The sequence below is a fragment of the Budorcas taxicolor genome, chromosome 20, assembly GCF_023091745.1.
Source record: "Budorcas taxicolor isolate Tak-1 chromosome 20, Takin1.1, whole genome shotgun sequence".
Classification (NCBI taxonomy): domain Eukaryota; kingdom Metazoa; phylum Chordata; class Mammalia; order Artiodactyla; family Bovidae; genus Budorcas; species Budorcas taxicolor.
In genome coordinates this window covers 24,450,919-24,471,159 of record NC_068929.1, presented here as the reverse complement: position 1 = coordinate 24,471,159, position 20,241 = coordinate 24,450,919, and positions in this window count along the sequence as shown.

The window sequence follows — 20,241 nt, the reverse complement described above, 5'->3', positions numbered from 1 at the left end:
TTTCCATGAATATCAAACAATAAAGGACTAAAAAACAGAAATAGGATATGTTAATACATTCCCTTATTTAATAAATATGTAGTGGGAATCTGTTATGTGACAGAAGTTGTTTTAAATTTCCAGAAGTCCATATCTAGTAAGAGATGTAATCCACATTCATAAATGGCTACAATATAAGGCCATATGTAAGAAGTTCCTCCAAAAAATAGGTATAAAGAAGGTGCAATACTAGTGTGAAGTGGCTGGGATCATGATCAAAGTATTTAAGAGAAGAATAATGCCTGTTGTCATCATCAGGTTAGAACACCTTCTGTTCTCTTCAGTCTTTCTTCTGCATTTTAGGGGCTAGAAGACTGAGAGCTGCATTTCCACTCATCACTTGCTAGTTGTATTTTGGGAAAGATTTTGCCCGTGATAGGCACTAAAAAAATGTGGAAGTAAAAGAACAAAATATACATGCCATATTATAGTTCCTTTGACAATAGCAAGTCAGTGTACGAACTATAGTATAGTTGAGGGTGTTTTTTTTTTAGTAGCTTTTGGCATTTTCCTAAGAATTACCTATGTTCATGCTCCAAGCAGCTGTGAATCTTAATGGTAATTTCCTGTGATTGTTTGAACTTCTCAATTCTATGAACATTACCAGCAAAGAACTAGCAGTAGCCTTCCTGACCTTTGTTTCCTGTAGTTCTTCAAGCACTTGCATCCTTATATTAAATCCTTGCCTATCTACACTTCCTACATACAGCTGAACCTATAGGAGTCAGTAGGGTTTGGTACTGGTGGTAGAATGGCAGGTCATTAGGAGACAGGATTGTCCAGAGATTACGATGAGCACAAGTACATCATCTTATCATCATTAGCATCACCTTCATCATTACCAGTATTTATAGATGCTTACTGTGTGCCAGGTGCTGTTCTAGGCACATATTTACTCACTGAATCCTTAAAATGACTAACATGGGTGCTATTATTGTAAAACTGAGAAAATGAGTGCCAAGAGGGGGTTAACAAAAGAAGTGCATAAGGTCACCAAATGGTGAAACCAGAATTCATCACGTTTGGATAATGAAAGGCACACATTAAAAATAATTGAAAATACAACCAGAGAAGTTGAGCCAAAGATTAATGAGTGGTCTCAAATATTATAAAATACTAGTTTTATTTAAATATTTTATTGAAAAATATTGACAAACTTACAGGAAGTTGCCAAAAAGCAACAGAGAGATCCTATACACCCTTCTCCCAATTTCCCCCAAATGATTACATATTTCATAATTATAGCACAATCTCAAAATCAGGACATTGACATTGGTGCTGTTAACTAGGTGGCATCTTATTCAGATTTACTTGCACTTGCATACATGTGTGCATGTGTGTTACATACAATGTGATTGAACAAATTACTGTTTTTAAGCTCAAAAGCTTGACTCCACAATTTTAATACATTGTAATATATTTTTAAGAAAGACAGGCTTTGCTTGATATGCACTCAGAATGAGAGAACAGTAGTCTGAGACTGCCTTAACAGAAACACTGCGCCGAGCCCCTTGGTGGTAGGAATTCTACGAGCGTACATTGCCTAGACCCACCTCGTGTTCACCCACACCTGAAGAGACAAGAGGATGGGAGGACTTCCAGAGAAAGGAAAATGGATGTTGAAGGGTTGATCAAGGGTCTGAGATCCCTGCCATACAAAGAAAGGTTGCGAGAATTGGCGCTGTTTATCCATGAGAAGAGATGATCTGAGAGCATGTAATGTCAAGTTGCCCATGCAATCTTGTGTCTCACTTTTTCACATAACAGTTAAGCCTAGTACCCATTGATGCAGGAACATCCATATTTTCCCACTTGGAAAGCCTTAGTCTCAGAAAGATTTTTATGAGTCCTAGTCATTCTTTCTTGCACACACGCACGCACACACACACACACACACCTTTACCAAATGCTCCACAAAATTTAGCCTGTGCTGTGTTGTACTTAATCACTCAGTCATGTTTGACACTTCGCAACCCCAAACTGGACTGTAGCCCACCAGGCTCCTCTATCCATGGGATTCTCCAGGCAAGAGTAATAAAGTAGATACCCATACCCTTCTCCAGGGGATCTTTTCAACCCAGGGATGAAACCTGGGTCTCCTGCATTACAGGCAGATTCTTTGCTATCTGAGCCACCAGGGAAGCCCTAATTTAGCCTAGTGATTCACCAAGTATGTTCCAGGATCAGCAGCCTCAGTGCTTTTGGCAGCTTATTAGAAATGTGACTTCTTGAGCCCCAACTCAGACACTGAATCAGAAATTCTGGGGGTGAAATCCATATTGAAACTAGCCATCAGGTAAACTGATGCACTCGAAGATTCTAGATCTATGAAGTAGCCTTAACTACCTGGTATGTTGCTGTACTGAATATGGATATCCTCATTTTCCAACTACTGTTCTGTGAGGGAAGGTTCTGTCTTTTCCTGTGTCTCTCCAATTGTGCGCAGAACAGAGCTAAGCACTTAACTGATGGATATAGAAGGCTTATTCTATCGTGTTTGGAATAGAATTGTGTCTGTTCCAACATATATCTGGCATTGGTTTCTATCCTTGAATTATAACTTTCTCTGACTTCCTAAGGTTTGATGTAGTTCACTGTCAGAGCCAAAATGATTAAAACTATAATATTCATCAGCAATTGTCAATGTTACTAGTGCATTTTTGACACCAAATTGAGAGCATAAACTTTCCCTTAAGGAAGTCCTAACATATACATTTGGCATCTGTACATACATTTGGCTGATTAACAGTGATAAGACCACAGCTAAGAGAAAACTAATGCACCATTACCGTGAAAGCTCCATTAGCTGGCTTCCAAGTCAAAGCTCTGGTCAGAGAGTGTGGATTTTGTCCTTTTATCCTGGATTATGCTGTACTAGTGGTAAAGAACCTGCATACCAGTGTGGGAGACATAGAGACACAGGATCGATCCCTGGGTCAGGAAAGTCCTCTAGAGAAGGAAATGGCTACCCACTCCAGTATTCATGCCTGGGAAATCCCAAGGACAGGGGAGCCTGGTGGGCTACAGTCTATGGGGTCACAAAGAGTTGCACACACACACACTCACACACAAGACATCCTGTTCTCTGAGGACACTGGAGCTAACTGTTCTACATTTCCACAGAAGCATCACATAATCAAGAAGTAAATATTTCTAAGTGGCAGAAGGCATGGTTTCTGTTCTTTAACACTTATTTTTAGGAACATCAGAGGGCTTCTGAGATTGGCTCCAGAGGTAAGTCTTCTGCCTCTTATCTCTCTCCTGAATCCACTTGCTACATGCAGTGAGGGGCAGGCACCCAGACAGAAAGATTTTTTTGAGTCTGATTCCAGGTTTCCACTTTGCCCGCAAGATTGTATACTCAAAGTTATGGTTTTCCAGTAGTCATGTACAGATGTAAGAGCTGAATCACAAAGAAAGCTGAGTGCTGAAGAATGGATGATTTTGAATCGTGGTGCTAGAGGACTCTCAAGAGTCCCTTGGGCAGCAAGATCAAACCAGTCAATCCTAAAATAAATCAACTTTGAATATTCATTGGAAGGACTGATGCTGAAGCTGAAGTTTTGGCCACCTGATGCAAAAAGCTGACTCATTGGAAAAGACTCTGATGCTAGGAAAGTTGAGGGCAAGAGAAAGGGGCAGCAGACGATGAAATGGTTGGATGGCATCATCGACTCAATGGACATGAGTTTGAGCAAACTCTAGGAGTTAGTGAAGAACAAGAAGGCCTGGCGTGCTGCAGTTCATGGGGTCACAAACAGTCAGACCCAACTTAGTGATTGAGTAACAGCAGTTAGGTTTCCTAAAGGAGTTCCTGGATATCTTCACTGGCTGAAGGGACAAGGGCTATGGTTCTCAAGCTTTTGTATATCTGAGAATCACCTCGGAACATGTTTAAAATGTACCTGGGTCCCTCTGGTGAAATTCTGATATATTGGTCTGAAGTTTTTAGCAAGTGCTCATAGAGACTCCAATTTATGATGTCTGTAGATCACACTTCGAGTATGAGAACAGCCCTACTTAGAGTATTTAGCAGAGACCGATACCCCAGGGAGGGGGCACAAAGCAGAGCTCTGGTCACCACCTCTTTGCAGTCAGTTATTAAAATGCATTAGCCAGAGAGCGTATGCTGCATTATCACATATGTGAATACTCATCACTCAAATATTATTTGTTCATTCAACAAACATTATCACGTATACTGATAACATGTCCAAGTCCTGTGCTAAGCACTAGGGGTACTCAGGGAACAAGACAGTCAGTTTGAAAAAGGCCTAAGGCAGATTCTGCAATATAAAAGAAAAGCATTCAGATAACACAATTATGAAAAAATGCCTTGAGCCAAAACACATTTATTAAGCATCTCTTATCATTGGAAAAGACCCTGATGCTGGGAGGGATTGGGGACAGGAGGAGAAGGGGACAACAGAGGATGAGATGGCTGGATGGCATCACCAACTCGATGGACTTGATTCTGAGTGAATTCCAGGAGTTGGTGGTGGACAGGGAGGCCTGGCGTGCTGCAATTCGTGGGGTCGCAGAGTCGGACACAACTGAGCGACTGAACTGAACTGAACTGATATAGACACTAAAAATCCCTAGAACCACAGCCTGTAGATCTTCCACTTATCAGTTTTGTAATGTTGGAAATTGCTGTCTCTGTCCCTCAGGTTATTCACCTGGAAAAGCAGTTCAGTTGCATCTTTTGATCATTGTGAGAATTACATCAATTAATACACATTAAATACTTAGAGCAACACTCGACACTCGATAGCCCTCAATAAATGTTATTACTATTGTCACTGTTATTGCCTAAAGAACTACCATATCACCCATGTGAGGCTCTGCAGGAATATGATCAGAAATCAGAATCTCATTACTTCCTAAAATGGCCCTTCAGATTTCTGAAGAGCTCTACTTACTGAAAAGCTCTGCTGTATGCTGAGCCAAAGTATGCTTTCCTAGAATTTCCATCTACTGGATACTCTTCTTTCCATTATCATACTGTATAAAAAGATCGCTTCTCTTATACGTGAAATTCCTTCATATATGCAGATTACTACCATTTCTTCTCTTTCTGCTTGGTCAGCAGTTCCTCCAATGACACAACAAAAGCAATAACACCAGTCTTATATTTTATAAAACTCTGTCACATATTTTATGTGAGCATCTCAGCCTACATAATAAATATTACCATCATCACCATTTATAGGTCAATACATTCAGGCTTGCAGAAGCAATTGATTCATGCGAGATCACAGCTAGCAGGTGGTGAAACTGAGAATTAAAGGATGCCTCTTAAAAAGAAGATGTCCAAGCCTCTCTTCTACACCACCTCTATTTTTAATGCCATACTTTAAGTATAATACTCCAGTTGCACAGTGGATTCTCCCGTGTCTTCAAACACATCTTTTTATTTCTGTAACTTGAGGTTATTATCAGTCAGAATTCAGCCAAGAGAAACCTCTCTACAACTTGTAAACCTAGGGAATGAAAATAGAAGGAATGGGTTTCACATGTGATATTCGAATTGTGAGGCCAAATAGAGGATACGAAGGCATCCAAGGGATTAGCCAAAGCAGGAAGAATTACCACCCCCAGAAATGGCATCCAGAGCCAGGTCTGCACTATAGAAGCTGGTAATTAAGACCAACTATGGTTTGCGAGAATGAGAGCCGCAGGACGTTGGGGATAGGGAAAAAGAAATACTCTTGCTCGGCTCTTGTCATCCTCCAGCTGTCAGCCAAGGCCCAGCATCGGCTGAATGTAACCAGAAACTAGAGTCCAAGGGAGCTGGGGAAATATAGACCCTGATTTACAGAGTATAGGTGGGGAAGAGTGAGGTCTGAGAACAACCTGGCTATTAGAGGCATACATCATATTTCTAATTCATTTTGAGCTTACTGTCAGGTTAAAACCAGGTCATATTTCACATGAGCTCTTAGTAAACTAGCTCTTTTTTGTTTGTATTTGGCAATTGGTTTTTTGAGTTTAAGTAAGGTCTTTACTTTTACTTCATTTCATCTTTTGACTTTTGATCAGCTTTTTAGATGCTCTAAAACTTTCATCTTCTCTAGCCTTGTATAATCTATAAATCAATAAATATGGTTTATTAGCTAGATCAAATTATTATTAAATACTTTGAATGTGGGATAAGGCTTGAGATCAACAACTAAGAATGACCAGGGTAGGGTAGGTGAGGTACCCACTTGGGCACAAAATTGGGGCAGGGGAATGCAAAAAAACTCAGTAATAAAGATAGTATTATAATGCATAATTTTTTTAAATCAAAATTAATGCAAAATTCCAGGGTAAATACCAAATATCAAAATCATAAAGACAGAATCCACGGTGAATAACATTTACCAATTTCTCAGCCACCTTTAAATTCTCTGTTTTATACTCTAACCTACCCTTTTCATCTACTACTGAAGGATAAAATAAAGCACGCTGTTAAATATCTATCAAATGCTTTGATACATTATGTTCTCAAATCTGGAACACTAATTTAATGATAGTGTAGAGAAAGAGAAAAATTCAAGATCAGAGCTGAAGCTCATATAAATTGATGGAACATCACTCTCTAAAATCATCTTATAGTAAATGTATTCCCAATTTGACATCACTTCATACCAAATTCTCAAAATGTGGCCACTCCAAGGCTACCTGACAAGAGAAAATGGATGTGGTAAGAGGCTATGGTCTAACTGATCTCAGTTAAACTAATTTGCAACGTCTACAAAATGTGTGTTCTTGAGAATATGCTGTGCAGCTTCCCAGGAAGTGAAAGGAGACTTTGTCAGCAAAATTATGTTACTTTTGTAGTAAATCCAATTCTGAATTTAGACAAAACAACTAGTAAAATGTCACTCATGGAAAAGAAATCACAGCAGCCCCTTCCGTTTTGCATTATTACACAGATCTGATTTCTTGCTAGACGAAATCACGTCTTCTGAACAAAATCTCTTCTCTATAGGTGTGTAGATTGGAGCATACGATTTTGAAGAGGCCCTCTAATTTAAAAAACATACTCCATTTTGTAAAATAAAAATTGGCTATTTGAGAAATAGTCCAGAATTCCCCAGGAGAGATTTTATAAACGAAGTCTGAATATAAAGTAATTTTTATTTATAAAATGTTTCATTTACAAAAACTGATGTCTTAATTAGGAAGAAGAACAGTCAGGTTTGGGGGGATTTTTTTTTTTTTTACTAAAAAAGACGAATATCAAGAAACCAACCAGAAAAGAGAAAAGTCGCTGACCACTAAATCTCCAATAGGAAGCCTAACTTTTGGTACTTGCTTAAGAGGTGGTTTTCTATAAATAAGCCCAAGAGTCTTGAGAATAAGCTTGAGAATTTTAGAGAAATGATTCAGAAATGCTAATATGAATGCTAAAACCTCAAATCCATAAATGTCTTCTGTTAATAGTTTAAAATTAATTGCCTTCTGAAAATAGCTTTCAAAAAAGTTGTACACAGAGAATGGCAAATCCCCGCAATGAACATCATAGTGCATTCAGAAATATGAGAGAGCGGTGAGAAAATCTGAACAACATGATTGACGCGTAAGGACGAGATATTTTGGGCTTTTAATCTTAGAGATGGTAAATACCCACTTTAGAACAAGAAGAGCAGTCTGACTCAGCTAATCCAAGTACACTTTTTTTTCCCTTCTTAATCGAAGGATAATTGCTTTACAATACTGTGTTGGTTTCTGCCATACATCAACATGAATCAGCCATAGGTACACACATGTCCTCTCCCTGTTGAACTTCCCTCCCGCCTCCCACCCCATCCCAGCCCTCTAGGTTGTCCCGAACACCACTTTGAGCTCCCTGTCATACAGTAAATTCCCACTGGCTATCTGTTTTACATATGATAATGTATATGTTTCCATACTACTCTCTCCATTTGTCCCACCCTCTCCCAAGGCAATGGCACCCCACTCCAGCACTCTTGCCTGGAAAAATCCCATGGACGGAGGAGCCTGGTAGGCTGCAGTCCATGGGGTCGCTAAGAGTCGGACACGACTGAGAGACTTGACTTTCACATTTCACTTTCATGCATTGGAGAAGGAAATGGCAACCCACTCCAGTGTTCTTGCCTGGAAAATCCCAGAGACGGGGGAGCCTGGTGGGCTGCCGTCTATGGGGTCGCACAGAGTCGGACATGACTGAAGTGACTTAGCAGCTTAGCAGCTCCTAAGGACACTTTTTAATCACTCTGTTAAAACCACCCACAAACAAGAGACAGCTCTTCCTCATTCACATCCTAAGTAAAGTATGTAAGTAAAGTCACTCAGTCATGTTCTACTCTTTGCAACCCCATGGACTGTAGCCTACAATGCTCCTCCGTCCATGGGATTTTCCAGGCAAGAGTACTGGAGAGGGTTGCCATTTCCTTCTCCAGAGGATCTTCCCAACCCAGGGATCTAACCCAGGTCTCCCGCATTGTAGGCAGACGCTTTACCATCTGAGCCATGAGGGAAGTCTCATTCACATCCTAATAACTTCTCAAATCCCTTTAAATTTGTAAAACTGACAATCAACTCTAATAAAATATAATACCCTATGGCTTGATATTTAAATGCTGAATTTGATTATTTAAGTGATGTGGATTTCTGAAGCTCAGTGCTTAAAAGACAATTTAAATATTGATAATTTAGATGCATGGATTGCACCTCCAGTGATAATCCAGTGTCAGTTATTCATTCACATCTGCTCTTTGTGACCCCATGGACTGTAACCCACCAGTCTCCTCTACCGATGGAATTCTCCAGGCAAGAATACTGGATTGCATTTTCAATTCCTTCTCCAGGGGATCTTCCAGACCCAGGGATCGACCCCAGGTCTCCAGCACTGCAGGCAGATTCTTTGCCATCTGAGCCACTGAGTAGGAAATGGCTACCTATTCCAATATTCTTGCCTGGAGAATTCCATGGACAGGAGAGCCTGGCAGGCCATAGTCCATGGGGTTGCAAAAGTCTGACATGATTGAGCAACAAACACACACACAAATAGTGCATTGCACCTAATACCCACAGAAAAAATAAAATAATGTAAAACCTATGTGTTATTATCAAGAGAGTGCTGTTATTTTGACAATGATCTAATTTTTTTGGTAGCTTTTAAATAATATTTCTTTATTTGCTATTTGTTCTCATGAATGTTATCTGTTTTGGATACATTGCACAGTTTTTGATTTGGCAATATTATTCCCATTAGTCAATCTTCTTAACTGTTTTCAGGACCATCTTTAAATCTTATTAGATTCAGTATAAGTAATATTGGATTTCATCCTTTCTCCTCAAAACTGTAACTTTCAACAAGTAAATATCAGGACTTGTTTTATAGCTAATGACTTGATATCTTAAAATCCTTGAACCACCACTGTAACAAAAGATGGAAAAAATATAAAATATACTGAGTTTTAACATTAGTAAATATCATGTGATGGCTTGAGTTGATTCAAATGAAGGGAAGAATAGATGTTGTACAAATTTATTTGTGGCAACCTGATTCTATGTGCTATTTTTTATGCAAAAGAGGTCAAGAAAACCCCTAACAACCCCCGCAGTTCAGCTTTCACATTGTGATCATAAACCAGTTTTTGACTGTAAGATATTCAATCATTTATGGATAGAACAAAATTTATATTAACATATTCATCATTATACTTTGAAATAAGTTTTGGCATTCACCACTCATGAATAAAAGAATGTTATGCAATGAAATTCTCTGAGGCAATTAGCATAACATAAGAGTTTATTTCTTCAACCAAAACCTTCCACTACTAAGGGCCTTTTTGGAAATTGAACTTAATGCTTCAAAGTACCTATGTGAAAAGAAGATGAAATTTAATTTTTGAAGCTTGTTTTCTTTAATTTTATAGGTTTCCCCTAGAGATGACACAGCAGATACAATTCACAAAATATAAACTAGCTCTCTGCTTTACTTACACTAGTGAAAATGTCTAGATTCTCATTCTGACTGCAACTCATCTTTTCTTTCTCCTGTGTACATGAAAAATGGGCCAGAAATCTAACCTAACTTCAATGTATGGTAATTTCCCATTTCTTGTGATGTTAATTTAATGGAAATGCTTTATTTTAGGAATAAAACAGGGTCCTCAATGCTGTACTTACCATTTATCATTATTTATAGGACATTTTGCTTTTCAGAGTATTTTGATGAGGTTCACTAGTTATTTCTCATTGTATCTCTTAGAATGTATGATTAACTCTCATTTGACACATAAAGAAAATCACAAATAGAGACATTAAAGCTACAGTTTACACTAAGCCAAAAATATTCATTTCATTCCATCAGCGCAGTTAATCTAGTCATGGAGGAAAAAATAGGAGCTCAGTCAAGATATTTGGCACTATCTGGACCAAAAAAAAAAGAAAAAATCAAACAAAAATAAATACACACATTTGTAGAGATGTCCTAAATGAAATTGTTACCCAGCATGTAAATTTGTTACATAACTAGCTTCTACCCGCTCTACAAATTAACTTAGGGAGATGAGATGAGAAGATGACGTTTTTCTTCCTGAAGATATAAGTAATTCCCATTCTATGCATACCAAAATCTCCTATAAAGTTTTTTCTGTGCTTATTTAAGATTAGTTTATCTTACTTTTTCATAGTAAGAATTAGATTTTCTGAAACTTTGAATATTTTGGGGAAAAAAGTGGTATCTGATATTTATTGAGTCTTGACTCTGTTCTGTCCACTTTTGTAGATTATTTTAACAGTCCTCAGAAGGTTCATATTCCTATAACATAGATTTTATGCATAATTTACAATGGATAAGATAAGAGTCAGGCAGAGAAGCCAAGGAAATTACCCAAAATCATGAAACGATTTTTAATAGAGCTGGAACTTGGACTCAGGTACGACCTTAGAACCTGCATGCTTTGCATTTCATCAGTGGAGAGAAAAGAAATCCAGGGGCTCAACATGGCATCCATCACGATGATTTGTCCTCACTCTTACTCCATAGACCTGTAATTTGGTCCCAGGTAAAGGAGGCATGGTGAGTATAACCTGAAATCATTGTTTTCACTAAAATTTCACAAAACAGGAATACTTTGATACTCACAGGACAGAGTCCCACACAAACGGGGGAAGGGTGGGCTTTTCTACCCCTTCTGCACACAATATGCCATGTGCTTCATGCCTCCAGCCATTGGAGTTCCCAGAATCTGTATTCTCATTTTGGCACCTGGAAGGTTTTAGCAGAAGAGCAGAATATTTCTTATAATGGTACCTAGTAGCACTTGTGGGTGGTGTTGACTGGGTGGGCTTTGTGGAAGCCTATGCATCTCTTACAGGGGCTAGAAGATCAGAAGGAACAAACATGGCCTGTAACTAGAGAAGAACCCAAAGAATGCCAGTGAGACAGCACCTGCACACACCCTAAATAAAAGTTAGAAAAGTGTTTTACTGAAAGTCAAAGGTTCTGCAAAACAGGAGGAGTGAGACCCCCAGAAAACCTATTATAACTGCTCATCTCATTCCATTTCCCACCTGCCCGTCCCTCCTAGTCTCTCAAGGCTGGGACAGCCTAAGAAAATACAAACTGTGAATTTAATCCCTTGACAACGTCCTTTGTACACTAACTCTCCAACAAATAGTGTTTTAAACGTGTCTCATCCACTGTTGATGTCTTTGATTCTCACGTTTTCATTATACATGGGTTCACTGTTCATTATCAGTAGTATGTGATGCTGTGATTAGCAAGACCTGAGTTTATCTCCTTAATACAGCATATAATTGTCTCTGACCAAAAAAGTAAGTTGACATTGTAATTACATTCAAAGTTAATACATAGGCTTAGGACATAATCCAAGGAAAACAGGTCAACATATAGTAGCCATGTAGGTGTCAGAACAGGGCTAGACAGGGCTGTTACCCAAGCCTAATCATTGGTTTTTGTTTGCTTGCTTTACTTCATGCTTCTGACATTTATAAGGATCTATAGATAAGTAACATTTTTTTGGTTACTTTTCATGGCTGTGACCATTCCCAGTGATTTCTAATAGAAAGAGGAAAATGCAGGTATGGGGGACTTTCCTGGTGGTAACGTGGTTTGGAATCCACCTTGCAGTGCAGGGGACACAGGCTGAATCCGCAGTTGGAGCAACTAAGCCTGTGTGCTACAACTAATGGGTCCACGTGCCACAACGAAGAATCCCACATGACAGAACTGAGACCTGACACAGCCAGGTAAACTAATACATCTTTAAAAAAGAAATAAAATACAAGTATGGTCTAAAAGATTTTATATTCAAGGCCAAAATAGTGGACAGACTGTGGCAGGATATTCTGAAGAGAATGATTATAGAATACATGCATATGAGGGTCTGGTTACCATCATCACTGATAATCTTCAAAGCATGGAAGGGCTACCCAAATCTGCAGATGCTCAAGTATCATATAAAATGGCAATCCATGGTTGTCTGAATCCACAGATGTGAAACCTGCAGATACAAAAGGCCGGCTGTATACCTCTCTTAGAAGAGAGACAGGCAGCTCAATGCTAGCAGCATTAGAGTGGCATGCTTGGTAGACAGTTGAAACAAAAAGAGCAAAATAATTTTAAAAAAAAAGAGAGAGAGAGAGAGCCTTCTATGTTTTCAGGAAAGGTTAGGTTAAAACCTAAAGATTAGAAGTCCCCTAACTGGTGTAAGCAGATCCAACCAGGCCATTCTGAAGGAGATCAGCCCTGGGATTTCTCTGGAGGGAATGATGCTGAAGCTGAAACTCCAGTACTTTGGCCACCTCATGCAGAGTTGACTCATTGGAAAAGACTCTGATGACGGGAGGGATTGGGGGCAGGAGGAGAAGGGGACGATCGAGGATGAGATGATTGGATGGCACCACTGACTCGATGGACGTGAGTCTGAGTGAACTCCAGGAGTTGGTAATGGACAGGGAGGCCTGGCGTGCTGCAATTCATGGGGTTGCAAAGAGTCAGACACGACTGAGCGACTGAACTGAACTGGTGTATCTTCTCTGGAGGCTCAGCAGTAAAGAATCTGCCTGCAATGCAGCAGATGAGGGTTCAATCACTGGGTCAAGAAGATTCCCCTGGAGAAGGAAATGGCAGCCACTCAAGTATTCTTGCCTAGAAAGTCCCATAGATGGAGGAACTTGGGAGGCTACAGTCCGTAATGTCACCAAATAGTCAGACGCAACTGAGTGACTAAACAGCAACAGATGTGGCAGTCAGGATCTGGGATTCCCTTTAGTTGCACACTGGCTATTCAAGGGCTTCCCTGGAATTTGGCACATGAGATGAAGAATGACCCAGCCACTAATAGAAGAAGCATGAAACTTGGGCCCCTCATAACTGCACGTGGAAGTCCTCACAGTATCCTCCCTAGATTCCTTCATAGAAGAGCTTCTGCCTATCATAGCTTAGCTCATGGCACCATGATGCGTGCTTGCATGCTAAGTTGCTTCAATTTCTTTGCGGCCCTATAGACTGTGACCTGCCTGGCTCCTGTGTCCATGGAATTCTCTAGGCAAGAATACTGCAGTCAGTATTCTCTGCCCTCCTCCAAGGGATCTTCCCAACCCAGGGATCGAACCCACATCTCTTACGTGTCATGCATTGACCGGTGGTTCTTTACCACTAGCACCATCTGGGAAGCCTGATACCCATAATAACCATTAGTAATAATACCTCATCTTGGTAGAGTACTTTGCATCCTACTTTAGTACATTTTACACCTGCTATTCCTTGTGAGTCTCACAATAGTTCTGATGTACAGTCAGTTTGGATTAATGTTAGTTTGGATTTGCAGATGAGAACAGACTCAGGGAAGGACTTGTTCCGGGTCCATCAGCTTGTGAGTGGCAATGCCAGTGTTCCTGACGACAAGCCACTTCCCCTGCCACAGCCAAGTGCTGCCTCTCCAGCTCTGGTCAAGCTTCCGAAAAACAAGTGAGCTACAAAGCTGCTGGAAAGAATCATCTTTAAGTTTTGCTTCTCCCAGTGGACTCAGGAGCAGTATGGTCTCTCTACAGTGTTGAATGAAGTGAACAAAGAGATGAACTTTATTTGCGCTCTCTGTCTTCAGGTTCTATTTACCACTGACTCTGCCACAACAAAAAATTAACTTCTCTGACGATTGATTTCTCTGTCTTTAAAATGGCAAAGGTAATATCTGTCACCCACTGACATTTATAGAATTAAGGAACCAATGGTTCTAAAATACAGTGAAAGAGATTATTTCAAAACAATGCTCTAGAAATAGAAATATGAATTTTGATTCAATACATTTAAATGTGACTTTTAAACAGAAGCTATGGTTTTACCAAAGAGTCTTACCACATTAAACTCATCAAAATTTGTATTATTATAATTATTTCTTTCTTATTCACATTAAGTGCCTAGGCAGTAAATGGACTTTCCAGTTTTACAGACTTTGCCATTTTATGGTCCACTGCTAAAGACCAATATTTCATTATCTTATACCCTCCACCTGAGACTTCATTTCACTCAGTTTGTTTTTTAGTTGTACATGAGCAATAACATGCTTTTAGAGCGCTGGCTCAGAAAAAAGTATAAGATGATGAATCAGGTTTCACTTCAACACTTGAAGTACCATTTTGCACCGTAATCTAGCAATGACACAACAGTGTTGCTGGCCCTGGTGACCTGTCGCATCGCAGTGACAGCTTTCATTAGTCAGGCTGGCGTGCCTCCCACTCAGGGAAGCTAAAGGATGTGTAATATCTCTGAGAAGAGCTGGGGTATAGCAACCAGACACATGAGGTCTTCCTAACGAATGATGCTAACAGCCCAGGGTCACTGGGGATAAAACTATTAAGCCAGAGACACTTCTATGGCTTGCAAATTTGATACGGTGTGTTTATTCTTGAGAAGCCATTTTTAGATGAGAAGTACAAACTTTTACACTGGATCAGGTTGTCTGAGGCACTTGAACTAACCATAAAGGTGCTATCAGTTGTCAAAGTTGACCTTGAAATAATATAGAATCATTTTTCTGAAAGATTCCATCACAAATCAGTATTTTCATGAATGATATCCTACAATATTGACTATTTCATACTAATTTTTTTTCTAAATTGGGTTAGTGTCACTTAGCTTTTCTATCTTTCTCTTGTTTTCAGGAAGACAATGAATTAATATACTGCAAAAAGCCTTCTAAAAAATAAATACTTGTCTTTAAACTCCAGGAGTTGGTGATGGACAGGGAGGCCTGGTGTGCTGTGGTTCATGGGGTCACAACCCCATGAGCTGAACTGAGACCTATCTTTTAAACATCTAAGTACTTCACTTAGTCCTATTAAACAGGGTCTACCACTAAGAAAACAAAGGAAACCAAATTAAAAAACCAAAATGGTTTATTTCTCAAAAGGTTTTGTTTTCTTAAACACAGGAAATCCTAACTCAAAATAAACTGCCTGTAATGCAGGAGACCTGGGTTCAACCCCTGGGTCAGGAAGATTCCCTGGAGGAGGGAATGGCCTCCCACTCCAATATTCTTGCCTGGAGAATTCCAAGGATAGAGGAGCCTGGCGGGCTGCAGTCTATGGGGTCACGAAGAGTTGAATACAGCTGAGCAATTAACACTTTCACTAGCTCAAAGTGCTCAAAAATGTTCATTTTCCTCATGATATCTGCATTAAATTTTGGACACTTTGCTTAGCCTCGTGCATTTCGTGTTGCTTTGCTTTAATCTCTAATGTGACCCATGCTTTTCCATTAGCCTGTCAGGAGACTAACCATTCACTCATCTCACACCCACTTAAAACAAGCACACACTGTCTGGAAAACAATCCACAGTAACTTCAACAGTGTCTATAGATTGGAATATGAGCAATCATTGAGATTCTGTCTACTTTATTGACCTAAAATTCCTTCAAATTGAGAAGAAACTTGTGGCTATAGATGCTTAGTATGCTTTAATATCTGACTGGTACTGTGGCAATGACACTAGGTAAATAGCATTAATACATCTAATGCTTTTTCTGTAAACCTTCATAGAGCTTCACTGGAAAAAAGTCAACAAAATATGCAGAGAAACTAACACCATGTCTGTGCAACTGAAATGATACTTTAAAAAAATGTTACTTTGGCTGTTTTGGTGTTGAACTATTACAGTGAAAGAACAAGGACTCAAGTCAACTTTCTTTACAAGAATTTTAAATATTGTGATGTAACCTGTAATATCTGTATTTTTCAAAACAAATTTTTAGATTTTTCAATAAACTATTGATATAACCCAAAGATTTTTCTAAATGTTTTTTTGACTGTTAATTCTTAAAATCTTTGCATAATGAATTAAGTTTCATTTTTGTTGTTATGACTCTCAATCTTAATTCCTATTTTTGTTCTTCTATTAAAGTAACAGGATAGCTTCAAGAAACTGTATTGTCAGTCTTATATGAATAAGAGAAAATGCTAAGAGAATGCTAATGAATGCTAAGAGAAAAGCTAATTAGAATCTGGGAAACCATGATGAAAAATTAAAATTGCTATGCAGTCCATTCAGTGTAGTATTTATGTCACTAAAGCAAACCAGCTGTTACATGCCTGATATAAAGTGCATTCTTAGTTTTAATTCTTAGCCCATAAAATGTACCAATATAATTGCAATTCTAAACATGTCACTAAATTGACAGTGTTACTAAGTTCAAGGTGAAATTCTTCTGATGTGTCTAGGGACTCGGAAGAACATCATTTTACAACTTCCTTTCCTAGATAAATAACTATGACATCTTAATATGTTTAGTTGGTATCAACAGTTCAGCTAATATTGACCAAAGAAGCTGAGGTGTCTGTATTTAAACTCTTCTTTCCATAAGAGCTTCACCACACTTCACAGAATAAATATTTTAAAATCGATGAGATCTATTACTCTCAAGTGAAAGTGAAGTAGCTCAGTCGTGTCCGACTCTTCATGACCCCATGGACTGCAACCTACCAGGATCCTCTGTCTTTGGGATTTTCCGGGCAAGAGTACTGGAGTGGGTTGCCATTGCCTTCTCCGATTACTCTCAAAGTACATTTCCAATTCATTCATTTTTACAGACAAATTATTTTCCCAGTCATATCCACCTGAATTGAAGGAAATCACTTTATTTGGAACAAGGACTCAATATTTCTATTGAAGTTGTTCTATTTTATAGCCAGGATGAAATCACATCACTGTTTAATACCACTGTATACCTCCTAGTTGAAATGACAAGCAATTGATTATGAGTCTATAAAAGATAAGTCATTAGAGAAACCATATTTTTTCCAAATATGTTTCATTCCTTCTCATTTACCAGATGGTACCTGTGTCATTGACTGTCATTAATATTTTTTACCTTCATTGTCATAGTGGTCTTAATAAGCAGGTAAAGTTAAAAAGAAAAAGCATGTGATATGTAGCAGGATTTATATAAATCTGTGCAGCCTGGATTCAGTTTTTCTGCTGCTCTACTTAATGAGGCTTAAAAATAAGGTCATAGACACAAACAGTATCAAAAAATCCTAACTTATCTTCCATAGGAAAAGGAATGGAAGTTAAAGGTGCAGTAACATGAGAGTGCTGCTGCTAAGTCACTTCAGTCGTGTCCGACTCTCTGCGACCCCATAGACAGCGGCCCGCCAGGTTCCCCCTTCCCTGGGATTCTCCAGGCAAGAACACTGGAGTGGGTTGCCATTTCCTTCTCCAGTGCATGAAAGTGAAAAGTCAAAGTGAAGTCACTCAGTCGTGTCCGACTCTTAGCAACCCCGTGGACTGCAGCCTACCAGGCTCCTCCATCCATGGGATTTTCCAGGCAAGAAAGAGTACTGGAGTGGGGTGCCATTACCTTCTCCGAACATGAGAGTAGCGGGTTTCAAATCATATAGTGGACATTGAAGGACCTTCTTCATTTGGATTGGAACTATAAAATTATGTTTCTGGAGCAGCATGAGATTTATTTCATTAGGGTTTCCTGATAAAGCAGAACTGAATTTCTAGATCCCTTTTGAACATATATCTCCTTTCCTTATCACACTATTAAAATGTCAATTAAATCTTGCCCTCTATAATGACCTCACAATTAAGTTTAATTAATAAATCTTGCTGTAATACATTCAGCATGATAAGTCCAAATGCTTTTTTTGGTAGCTTCTTCACAGGAGGTGGCATAAGGAGGAAGATGCTTTACATCTTTTACAACTTGTTGCTATTCAGTGTAAAGAATTACCAGCATGTTCTCTTCCAAAACCAAAATGTCTTTTGCAAATCATAGTGAACATGGACTAAAAATTTATTGTAAAGAAATAGAAATGGGCAAAAGTCAACTGTAGGGCTCTTCTTATTATCTAGGAATGGGATGTCTGCATTGCAAAACTGACATAGTTACCCAGCCATCTGGCTGATATGTAGGCCATAAGTTTCTCCCTCCAGAGGGATAATTTTCTTACTAAGACTGTGTCTAAGACATCTGTGGTATAGAGGTGGTGCTAAATTCTCCATTTGCCTAAATACTGTCCTACCGCCATTAAGATCTGGGCTTCCACCCCAATCTATCTGACAGGTTCAAAATCTTTAAAAAGTACATTTCAGTTACCAAATATAATTACTGCATATATTGGCAAACTACATTCCAAAGAAGATTGCTTTTGTTCTTAAAAGTTAATCCAAAAAAAAGAGAGAGAGTGTACCAGGGGAAAAAAAGTTTGGAGAAACCTTCATACTCTTTTCCTCTCTGGAGATTCACAATGTAGGATACAGCACATTCAAGTTTTTGAGAAGTTTTGATCTAAAGAAATGTTTGCTGCTACTGCTAAGTCACTTCAGTCGTGTCCGACTCTGTGCGACCCCACAGAAGGCAGCCCACCAGGCTCCCCTGTCCCTGGGATTCTCCAGGCAAGAACACTGGAGTGGACTGCCATTTCCTACTCCAATGCATGAAAGGGAAAAGTGAAAGTGAAAAGTGAAAGTGAAGTCGCTCAGTTGTGTCCAACCCTCAGCGACCCCATGGACTGCAGCCTTCCAGGCTCCTCCATCCATGGGATTTTCCAGGTAAGAGTACTGGAGTGGGGTGCTATTGCCTTCTCCAAAAGAAATGTTTACATTTCTTTAATCCCTATTTCCCAAAATAATTTCCCAGGGAATACATTTTTCCAGGGAATCTTCATGATACTGAAAGAATATGGTATTCCTTAGAACACAGTAGAGGAATATTTTTTTTGGAAGATATTTGAGGAAGGACTATAAGAAGAAAAACCAACAAAGGAGGACTTAACAGTATGGGAAATGGTTTATGTGACTGGACTTCAGTCTTGTTGGTTATCAGAAATTAAATTGCTCTCACTTTGAGGGCGTCCTTGATTCTTAGGAGTGTGGTGAATGAAGCAATTAATCACTGAAAAGCTCTAATAATATTTAATTAGGCACAAGATATCCTCTTTACTGAAGTGTATGTCACATATGTGCATACCCTTATTTGTGCGTGTGTTCAGTACCAGGGGTGGCTCAGACGGTAAAGCATCTGCCTGTAATGCGGGAGACAGGGGTTCGATTCCTGAGTCGGGAAGATCCCCTGGAGAAGGAAATGGCAATCCACTCCAGCACTCTTGCCTGGAAAATCCCATGGACGGAGGAGCCTAATAGGCTACAGTCCATGGGGTGGCAGAGGAGGACATGGCTGAGCAACTTCACTTTCACTTTCAGTAACATCTGGCTCTTTGTGAGCCCATGGATTGTAGCCATAGGGTACAGGCTCCTCTGTTCGTGAGATTTTCCAGGCAAGAACACTGGAATGGGTTGCCATGCTCTCCTCCAGGGAAATCTCCCCAACCCAGCAATCAAACCTATGTCTCCTGCATCTCCTGCATCGGTAGGTCGATTCTTTACCACTGAGCCACCCTGGGAAGCCCTGCTCTTATTTACTCTTCAGTAAATGATGTCAATATAAAACAAAGGGAATATGCATAAAGACAATATTGAAGGGGAAGAAAATTTCCTTCGCTTTCTTGTTTTCTTGAATGAAAAGAAATGGATTTTGTTGTAGATCAAAAATGGTCAAATATCAACAATAAACTATTCCTCAAGCTAATAGATTACAATATAATTTTTATTATTACTCTGTTTTATAGAAGAGGAAAATAAGAATCAAGCAGTGTCATGTTGCTTACACTCATCAAGTCATTGACCAGTTTTGTCAAGCTTGGTATGA